Here is a 10528-nt window from a genome sequence, read left to right as displayed (position 1 = left end):
AGTCTATTCCCCTGCTCTGGGGACTTGCATTTGCCAGTGTTTGATGGTGTGCTATGCCCACCGTTTATTTGCAGTGCTCACTGTCTTTTTCTTTGTATTTTGGGGCTTGCCTTCGCTTGTGTTTGTTTGTTCACTGCCTCATTTAAATTCTGTGCCACGTGGTATTAGCTGTGTCAATCTTTCAGAGCGCTGACGATCGCTTGTGTTCTCTCTCTCGCTCATCAGTCCTGAAGACAGCAGGGGGCCAATGCACATGCGCGTGCTGTTCTTCCCGACGCGTGCTCGACCGGGTTTTGACTCGGGAGCATCCAACGCGTCATATGCTGACTATGCAAGCGGGCGCTGGGGTCTCCGCTTTCGAGAACTCACCGGCAGATTAGATGACGCGGGCAGCGTGGGGGGTTTTCGTCCTTCACACTCAGCAGGAATCCTCCATCGAGTGCAGACGCGTCGACCGCGCTATGCAGCGCCGGGGCTCTCCTCTTCCTGCCAGACCGGCTTCAGTCGTGGACAGTTCTTGTTGTGGTGGGAACGTTCCATCCCACCTTCGTCGCCACTGTCGTGGGCTCAGGTAAGCCCCACCTGATATCACGCTATGCTGTCGCGCGCCGCAGGGCTGCTAATGAAAGGGACACGACACTCATAGATGGTGGTAGCAGCCGGAAGTCACGAGCGACCCGGCCTCTTTATTTATGCTCTCTAGCCACGACTGGCCAGAGAGTGATACAATGTGTGGTAGTGTTTCCGGGAAGGGGGTGCACTGGGATAAGCTAGACCGCTACATCACCGAGGCACGCAGTGTTAAATACAAACCGATCCCAATACAAAATGGTGGGACATGCTGAGTTAACAGCGTAGCTGCTGCGTGATGCATGTCTAATCCTGAGTGACGCAGTGGAAGGTCACGCGACTGAAACTTGGAGGCAGTGCGCAAGCATTCCTCACGAGACGGGTTTCTTCAAATGGGTGACCCTGCACCGGTTTCAGCACGAGTCAAAGTCCTTGAGTAAAGCAGGGAAGAGCTGAGGAAAAGTGTTCTTCTGATCGGCATAATTTGTACCGAGACTCCATTGTTTTTTCATTGCCATCTTGTGTCAAAACACTTCCACACGACCCACCTGGTCGTTTCTGCTGATGCCTGGGAAAATTCTAACTGACATGACAAAAACCATCTTGCAGCCTGCATTTCTGCCCAGGAACTGTCGCACCTCCAACCCCCCTGTTCTTTGCAGTTCAACAGAAAGCCATGAGACACTCAAGCCCTGGGTAAATGATTTGTTTTCCATCTCCTGCTCCCAGCCTGTTAAACATCCTTGACACTGTGATCAGGTTATCTGGACAATGGTCTGTATGCTGGGCCTTGATCAGGGTGATTTAACAATGACCTGAAAGACCGGGCTTTGATCAGGGTGATTAAACAATGACCTGAAAGACCGGGCTTTGATCAAGCTGAGTGAACAATGACCTGCAAGACCAGCTTTGATCACACTGAGTGAACAATGATTTGTGTACCAAGCCTTGACCAGGTCACCACCTACAAACATCGTCTGGATCTGGTTATCAACTGCAAACACTGCCCTGATTGAACAATGGACTAACAGCCAAAAGACTGCAATGAAAAAGTATAAAAGGCTTGTAAGCTGTGGAGTAAAGCAGCAGCCTCCTGGGTTTTGTCTCTGACTAGCTTGGGACTCTGTTCCGTAGCCCGGGCTATTTGAATAAATCTGGGTTCCTCCTGCAGACGAAGGCTCCTGTGTCTCCTTTTACTACATATGGAGGGTATGGAAGACTTGGGCGGTTCCCCCGCCGCCGAGACCCAGTAAGTGGGTTATTCCGGTTCTTCAAATGGCGCCCGAATAGGGACTCCACGAGCACGAAGGTCAGGCCTGGTGGATGTGAGGAGGTGCACGGAGAGACTCCGACGGAGGCGCCCTACCCGAGGGATTCTTGCAATCTGGTAAAGCCGAACGACTCGCCCCGCTGTTCTTCCCCACCCGGTCTGGGCCACATGACCGCATTCTCACTGGAGTACCCTAGCAATTAATTTCTGGAGCAGGACACAGCCCTACGTCTGCAGAAGAGAACTACCCCTGTAAGGTAAGGGTGGACTGATCACCCACCAAGTCTGTATGATTCTGTTATTGACTTTTGCAAAAGCCAAGCAAGCGAGGTGAATTTTTAAAAACCCACTGGTGTCTGTTCTGGATGATTCTAATGTTATTGACTTTTGCAAAAGCCAAGCAAGCAAGGTGAGTTTTTTAAAACCCACTGGTGTCTGTTATCTGTTTACAAGCATGCCAGTCAGTAGTAAGTTCAAGAAAATATGTTGTTGTATGTGTACGCAGGACTCCCAGCTGGAGGCGGCTTGTCCGCTTCCTCCAGAAGGGACCCCTGGCCATACAATGTATGTTAAACATGGTCCTTCTGCCATAATGTTTTCCTCATTCTGGGTAAAATATACGAAACAAAGCAACGCGGAATTACAGTGGCCACTTTATGGCTCCTTTAATTCCCAAGTTCTCGCCAACTTAGAGGAACAATTAATGAAAAGAAAAACGTGCCCGTCTATGTTTGAATCTGTCCGATTTTGGAGGAAAGAGATAGAGCAGAGAGCTAGAAAGCAGAAGGCTCAAGAAAGAAAACAGGAACATATGTCAATGGCGGACCACGGAGATGCTCTCTCCCCTAAAATATACAGATTCGTAATTGACCTAAGAGCCCTTAACAAAATAACAATCTCCCAATATCCTGTTGTCCCCGATATTACAACCCTCTTAACGATGGTACCTTCTGACACCACGCACCTTTCTGTCATAGACCTGAAGAATGCTTTTTTCAGCATTCTTATACATCCTGACAGCAGAATTGTTTTTGGTTTCTCCCTTGGTGGGGGGAGCTTTAGATTCTCCCGCGCCCTCAAGGTTTTACCGAGAGCCCCAGTATCTATAGTCAAGCCCTAAAAAGTCAACTAGATTCCTTGGAACTCCTTGATAATTCCACACTATTACAATATGTAGATGACCTCCTCATTGCTGCAAATTCTGCCCCAGCATGTAAAGAAGCTACTCTCTGTTTGTTACGCCACCTTGCCCTCCATAATCACAAAGTCTCTTTGAAAAAGCTTCAGTTTTGTCAAGAGAAGGTGACCTATTTAGGTCATCTCCTCTCGAAGGAGGGAAGGCAGCTCACCGCTGATCGTATAGCCATTATCAATGCTATGACGCCCCACGAACACAAAAGCAGGTGCGAGCCTTTATAGGCCTAACCTCATACTGTAGACAGTGGATTTCCAACTTTTCGGCCATGGTCAAACCTCTTCTTGCCCTCACCACTAAAAACATATCAGACAGTTCCTCGGTACTCCTGATTATAGCAAACAATTTTTTCTTTTTGTACATGAGACAGACGGCTGTGCATGCGCTGTCTTGACCCAGATGTTCGGTGGTTACACTCGGCCATGTGCCTATTTTTCAGCCACCTTAGATCCTGTTGCAAGGGCTCTCCCAGGATGCCTACGGGCGACCGCTGCGGCCGCCCACATGATCCGTCAGAGTGCAGGGATCGTCATGAACTCCCCCCTGACTCTGATGGTCCCCCATTCTGTAGATACCCTCCTTAATAACACCAAGACACAGTACCTCACTAGCGCACGTCTCACAGGATATGAACTGACACTCTTTGCCAGCCACATTAACATCAAAAGATGCACTGTACTAAACCCCGCCACATTACTCCCACTGGATACTCAGGGTGCCCACTTAGACCCACATGACTGCATATTAAGGACAGAGGAGGAGACGAAGGGACGGGTTGGCTTACAGGATACCCCGATAGCAGAACCAGAAGGTACACTGTATGTGGACGGATCATGTCTCAGAGGGCCAGATGGTAACACCTCAGCCGCCTACGCCCTCACGACATTAGGGCAAGTAGTAGAAACAGCTCCGATTCCGCAGTGCTCTGCTCAAGCAGCAGAATTAGTGGCCCTCACTAGAGCCTGTGAGTTAAGCAAAGGGATGACGGTGAATATTTATACTGACAACCAATATTCCTTCGGGGTGGCCCACAACTTCGGGAGGTTAGGGAAAGAAAGGAATTTCCTTACTTCCCATGGGACCAAGATTCAACATGGCCCCCTAATTCACCGATTGTTAGACTCCCTGACACTCCCCAGAAAGGTATCCATTATAAAATGTAAAGCCCATAAGAAAGTGACAGATGATGTTGGAAAGGCAATGCGCTGGCTGACCAAACGGCCAGATAAACAGCTCTTAGAAAAAGGGAAGGAATGTATATAGGAGGTCCCACTAGGTGGGTGACAGACGAGGGCATGGTTGAAAACACAGTACAGAGTGTGATTGATATTCAGTCCCATACTACTCCTGAGGAACTAAGGGTGTGGAAGGAGCAATTAGCAAAGGAGGGAATTGATGGTTGCTGGGTCCGTACGACTATGGAAAGACAATGGATGTTACCTGACAGTCATGTGCTACCAGTAGTTACGATGGCCCATGGTCCTGCTCACATTAGTGCAAAAGGGATATGTAAACTGTTGGAACCTACATGGTACAACTCTAAGATACCAGCATATGCTGAAAAGCTGGTTAAAACATGCATGATTTGCCTAATGTATAACCCAGGAAAAGGCACAGTTACCACTAAGGGAGGATTCTCTCCTCCTACCTTCCCTTTTGAAGTCCTCCAAATGGATTACATCCAGACGGACAGATGTAACAATTTGAAATATGTCCTGGTGGTGGTCTGTACCTTCAGCCGATGGGTGGAGGCCTGCCCCGTCAAAGACTGCACCGCTATCACTACCGCCAAAGTACTATTAAAAGAGTACCTCCCACGATTCGGTTTGCCCCGCTTGGTCTGGAGTGACAACGGGACACACTTTACGGCTCAGATTATGGAATATATCTGTACAGCATTGGGTATAAAACAAAAATTTCATGCAGCTAACCACCCCCAGTCAGCAGGTCTAGTGGAGGTGTACAATGGCATCCTAAAAACTAAAATGGCCAAAATAGTAGCCGAGACGGGTGTCTCTTGGGTTGATGCTCTTCCCTTGGCCCTACTGTCTACCAGAACAACGGCCCACACCAGGATAGGGCTATCCCCCCATGAGATTGTGTTTGGGAGGCCTGCCAATGTATGGGGTGTCCCACGGCCTAAGAAACTGTCTGATGTTGAATACCCTGTATTAACTGATTATCTGTACAGTCTAACTAATACCTTTCGTATTCTTTATCACCAGGTGCATGAGGCCATACCTGACAAAAGCGAGGGCCCAGGACACGTCATCCAACCTGGTGATTGGGTCTTAGTGAGAAATTTTCAACGGACCAAGAGCCTCGAGCCCCGCTGAACACAGCCCCGTCAGGTGTTGCTGGCCACCCGCACCGCCGTGAAAGTAGAAGGTCGGAAGAATTGGGTGCATTCTTCTCACTGCAGGCGTGTGCCTCTGCCCTTCCCCTATGATCAGTGGGTGAGGGAAGGACAAGGAGACTCAGAAACAGAAACAGTCCCGACATTTGTCCCATTCAGCGATGCCAGACTCCATTCTACATCTACGGAAGCAGAGAGTGACAGCATACTGAAAGGAAGGGTGGAACCCTCCCTTAACTCTGCTCAACACCAAGAACAATTGTTTCCCGACCATACTGTCCCTACTTCCGACCGCTATAACTTGCGCCCCCGAGGGAAGGCTTGCCCTTGACTTCGCCAAGTGCCTATAGGCTGTAGGGCTGTGATCTTCCCCGGCTGAGAGTAGTGCTGGTGTGTCAGACTAAGGTACGCCATAGGGCCCTTGGCACCTGCACCCAGTGAAGCAACCACCAATCACAGACAGCCACTAGAGGTCCCTGGCTTAGCACAATGGCTGCCGTCCAATACACCCGAATCCAGAAACAATATGTCAGTCTCCGACATAGTAAATGCTTCATGGCCACCGTGGTGACGCTGTTTGTCTCCCTCATCCTGTCTATCCTTGGTTGGCTGTTACTAATCTACCATTCTGTTACCTCACCAACTCCTACACCGACTCTTGCAGAGCACCAGTATTACACGCTACCAGCCCACGAATTACCCCGCCGTGCAGAATTCTTCAATAACACCTTCATCCAAATGTTGCATCACCATCAGCTGATCATGAACAATTCCAACTGCTGGGTTTGTGGACTGATGCCGCATTCCATGATACACCCTGTCCCATTCTTTCCCTACCCCTTTTCCATCTCTGGGTCTTGTCTTGCATGGTGGATGTTGATGCAGGAGGTCTACACTGTCAATGGTACTGCCACTTCTGTCCTTGGGACATTTCGGGATGACTTCTGGCGGAACAGATCTGGCAATGCCAATGCTCCTTTTTGCCCGACCAGTTCATCCACATTGCTACTACCACCAGATGAACTCGGTGAGATGGTAGTATTCAACTCAACCACTTGATGAACATTTTCTAGATTCCGCACCAGAAGGATACTGCCTGATGAACGAAACACTCTGAATGTCATAAAAGTGCAGGGCCGTGTCTGTATCCATGGCCTAGGAACTAAGAAAGTTGGTACTAGTACTTGTTATATCACTAAAACTTTAAACTCTACATCTCCTCCAAAGCTGGTGGCATCCCCCAACACCTATTTCATCTGTGGCACAGCCGCCTACACTTGGCTCCCCCGTAACTGGTCTGGTACCTGCTATTTGGGCTTCCTCCTTCCACCAACATATTCTACCCATGGAGGTTACCACCTGTTGATGAAGGGCGCTCTGCGCCGCTCACGTAGGGGCGTCATATCAGCTGAGGATACAGCAAGCCAGGAAGCCGGGGACTTCTTTAAAGGTTTCCTTCCATTCTGGGGCCCCATGGCGAACAGTCGGGCTACACGAGGACTGAGCAGGGTTCTTGAGGCCACCATCACAGTAACAGCTGGTGCCCTCTCCAACATCACTGCAGAGCTACAGGTGGACCGCTTTATAACGCTCCAAAACCGCATGGTCCTTGACGTCATCCTTGCTGATCGTGGTGGTGTGTGTAAATTGATCGGCTCCAGCTGCTGTGTGTACATTCCAGACAACGCACCTACAGTATACGATGCCATCCAACGTCTGCATCGCCTTTCTTCTGAAATTCATCTGGATGAAGACAACTGGTCCCTCACAGACTGGATCTGGGGCCTCCTTTCCCAGTGGGGGCGGAGAGTCCTCATCTTCCTTGCCTTGGGAGTAGCTGTCCTGGTCTCCTGCTATTTGTGCTTTCAGTGCTTGCCAGTGCTCTGTACAATGTGTGTCCAGACCATCAAACCTTCACCCTCTAACATTCACAACACCAATATGATGATGATGCTCCAACAAGAAACAGATGGCCTTATGAACATTGACATTTCTTAAAGTATTTGCCACTCAATGGCAAAAGGAGGGTCTGAGGAAAAGTGTTCTTCTGATCGGCATTATTTGTACCGAGACTCCATTGTTTTTTCATTGCCATCTCGTGTCAAAACAATTCCACACGACCCACCTGGTCGTTTCTGCTGATGCCTGGGAAAATTCTAACTGACATGACAAAAACCATCTTGCAGCCTGCTTTTCTGCCCAGGAACTGTCGCGCACCCAAACCCCCTGTTCTTTGCAGTTCAACAGAAAGCCATGAGACACTCAAGCCCTGGGTAAATGATTTGTTTTCCATCTCCTGCTCCCAGCCTGGTAAACATCCTTGATACAGTGATCAGGTTATCTGGACAATGGTCTGTCTGCTGGGCCTTGATCAGGGTGATTAAACAATGACCTGAAAGACCGGGCTTTGATCAGGGTGATTAAACAATGACCTGAAAGACCGGGCTTTGGTCAAGCTGAGTGAACAATGACCTGCAAGACCAGCTTTGATCACACTGAGTGAACAATGATTTGTGTACCAAGCCTTGACCAGGTCACCACCTACAAACATCGTCTGGATCTGGTTATCAACTGCAAACACTGCCCTGATTGAACAATGGACTAACAGCCAAAAGACTGCAATGAAAAAGTATAAAAGGCTTGTAAGCTGCGGAGTAAAGCAGCAGCCTCCTGGGTTTTGTCTCTGACTAGCTTGGGACTCTGTTCCATAGCCCGGGCTAATCTGGGTTCCTCCTGCAGACAAAGGCTCCTGTGTCTCCTTTTACTATGTATGGAGGGTATGGAAGACTTGGGTGGTTCCCCCGCCGCCGAGACCCAGTAAGTGGGTTATTCCGGTTCTTCAGAGCCAAACAATTCCACTAGAACAGCCAAACACGCATAGCAGCACACCAGCCAGCAGGTTACCACAGTGTACTTTAAGAACCAGAAATGCCGCTTTCACGTAGAAAAGGTGAGGCAAACAAAGTTCCTGAAATTCCTTTTTAACGAAGACTCCTCGAAGCTGGCGCAGAGAAGAAAAGGCAGCGAGGCGATCCAAAAAGGCGAAGTATCACAGAAGGCAAACAGCAGGAAGCAGTGTTGCCAGATTTTCTTAAGCATGCTCTAGCCCAAAGCCAACCAAAAAGTAGCCCAAAGTAGCCCAATGTTGCCACTTTAACCCTTTCGATGCTTGTGACGGAGCGGTTCCGTCATGCGCGTCGGTCGCGCTGTGCGCATGACGGAACCGCTCCGTCACGGCCCCGCCCGCGCAAGAACCCTTCAGCACAGAGGGGTAATCCGCGCCGCGCTGAAGGGGTTAAGGAAGGAGGGGCAGGGGCATCTTCAAGCAGGCGGTGAATGCATTGAAATTGATGTTGCAGCAGGCTGCCAAGAAAATATTTGTCTAATAAAGCGCTTTAACATACTGCTTTGCTGGAGCGCTGTATATATATTTATAATCTGGCAACTAGCACAAACCAAAATTTTACCGCACAACCGGGAAAAATATATCCCAATTGTGTGTGATCTAGCCCAATATGTCAACAGTGGCAGGAAGTCGAAATTAAAGGTAAAATTTGCGTGTTGATGCTCTGGGGTTTTTTTTTTTTTGAAATATTTTTATTAAGTTTATCAACAACACAGAACGTAAACACCACTCGTTTAGTGCAAGGCTTAGCATACAAAAGCTCCAAAGGTATCTCAGCAATAGCAGCACAGGTATCACATAGAGAAATAGACAGACCAAAGGTATCATACCATCGTTCCCCTCCCCGACCATTGCCAGCGGTGGAGCCACTAGTCATGGTCACTGAAGTCAGATTCTGATGCATCAGGTGGGGGCTCACAGATGTTCCCCCTGTACACATTCCAGCCACCCCACACCTGGGACCATTTCTTGGGGCATCCTCTATGTCACGGGTACTCATAGTACGGCCCGCGGGCCGTCAGCGGCCCGGCAAGCCTTCCTTGGCGGCCCGCGGACCTTGCAGACATAGTGCCTGTGCCCTGTGCTTGTCAGCGAACACCGCCGGTTACAGCAGCGCGGAGCTGTGAGGCCGGGCGATTCTTTTAAAGGCCATTTACTTGTTAATGAGGCTTTGTTATATTTCACCTCTTCTTAGCGCCCCTGCATCTCCCCTCTGATTGAGTGGAGATGCAGGGCGCTAAGAAGAGGTGAAATACAACAAAGTCTCATTAACAAGTGAATGGTCTTTAAAAGACCTGTGAAGTACTTGGGTGCGGCGGCCGTGTGTGTTCCCTGGAAACCGTCTCAGCGCGGGGTGAGGTGACAGAGGACAGCAGGGTGAGGTGATGGAGGGCAGCAGGGAGCGAGAGCAGGGGGTGAGGTGACAGCGGGAGGAAGACAGAGTGCGACAGAGGGAGGGAGAGAGCGGGAGAGGAGGAAGACAGGGAGAGGAGGAAGACAGGGAGAGGAGGAAGACAGGGAGAGGAGGAAGACAGGGAGAGGGGGGAAGACAGGGAGAGAGAGAGGGAGACAGAGGGAGGGGGAGGGAGGGAGGGAGACGGAGGGAGAACGGAGGAGGGAGGGAGGGAGACAGAGTGAGGGAGACAGAGGGAAAGAGAGAGCAATACAGAGAGGGAGGGAGACGGAGAGAGGGATGGAGAGGGAGAGAGAGAGGGAGGGAGGGGGACAGAAAGAAAGGGAGACAAACAGTGAGTGAGACAGAGGGAGGGAGACAGAGGGAGGGAGAGAGGGAGACATAGAGAGGGAGGGAGAGAGAGGCAGGGAGACAGAGGGAGGAAGGGAGGACAAAGGGAGGGAGGGAGGCAGACAGAGGGAGGGAGGCAGACAGAGGGAGGGAGGGAGACAGAGGGAGACAGAGGGAGGGAGACGGAGACAGAGGGAGGGTTAGGGAATGAGGGAGACAGAGGGAGGGATAGGGAGGGAGGGAGACAGAGGGAGAGAGGGAGGGAGACAGAGGGAGAGAGGGAGAGGGAGGGAGACAGAGGGAGAGAGGGAGAGGGAGGGGACAGAGTGAAAGGGAGACAAACAGTGAGTGAGACAGAGGGAGCGAGAGGGAGACAAACAGTGAGTGAGACAAAGGGAGCGAGAGGGAGACAAACAGGGAGGGAGACAAAGGGAGCGAGAGGGAGACAAACAGGGAGGGAGACAGAGAGAAAGGGAGACAAACGGAGT

Source organism: Triturus cristatus, chromosome 4_1, assembly GCF_964204655.1.
Source record: "Triturus cristatus chromosome 4_1, aTriCri1.1, whole genome shotgun sequence".
Taxonomy (NCBI): Eukaryota; Metazoa; Chordata; class Amphibia; order Caudata; family Salamandridae; genus Triturus; species Triturus cristatus.
This window is presented reverse-complemented; position numbering follows the sequence as displayed.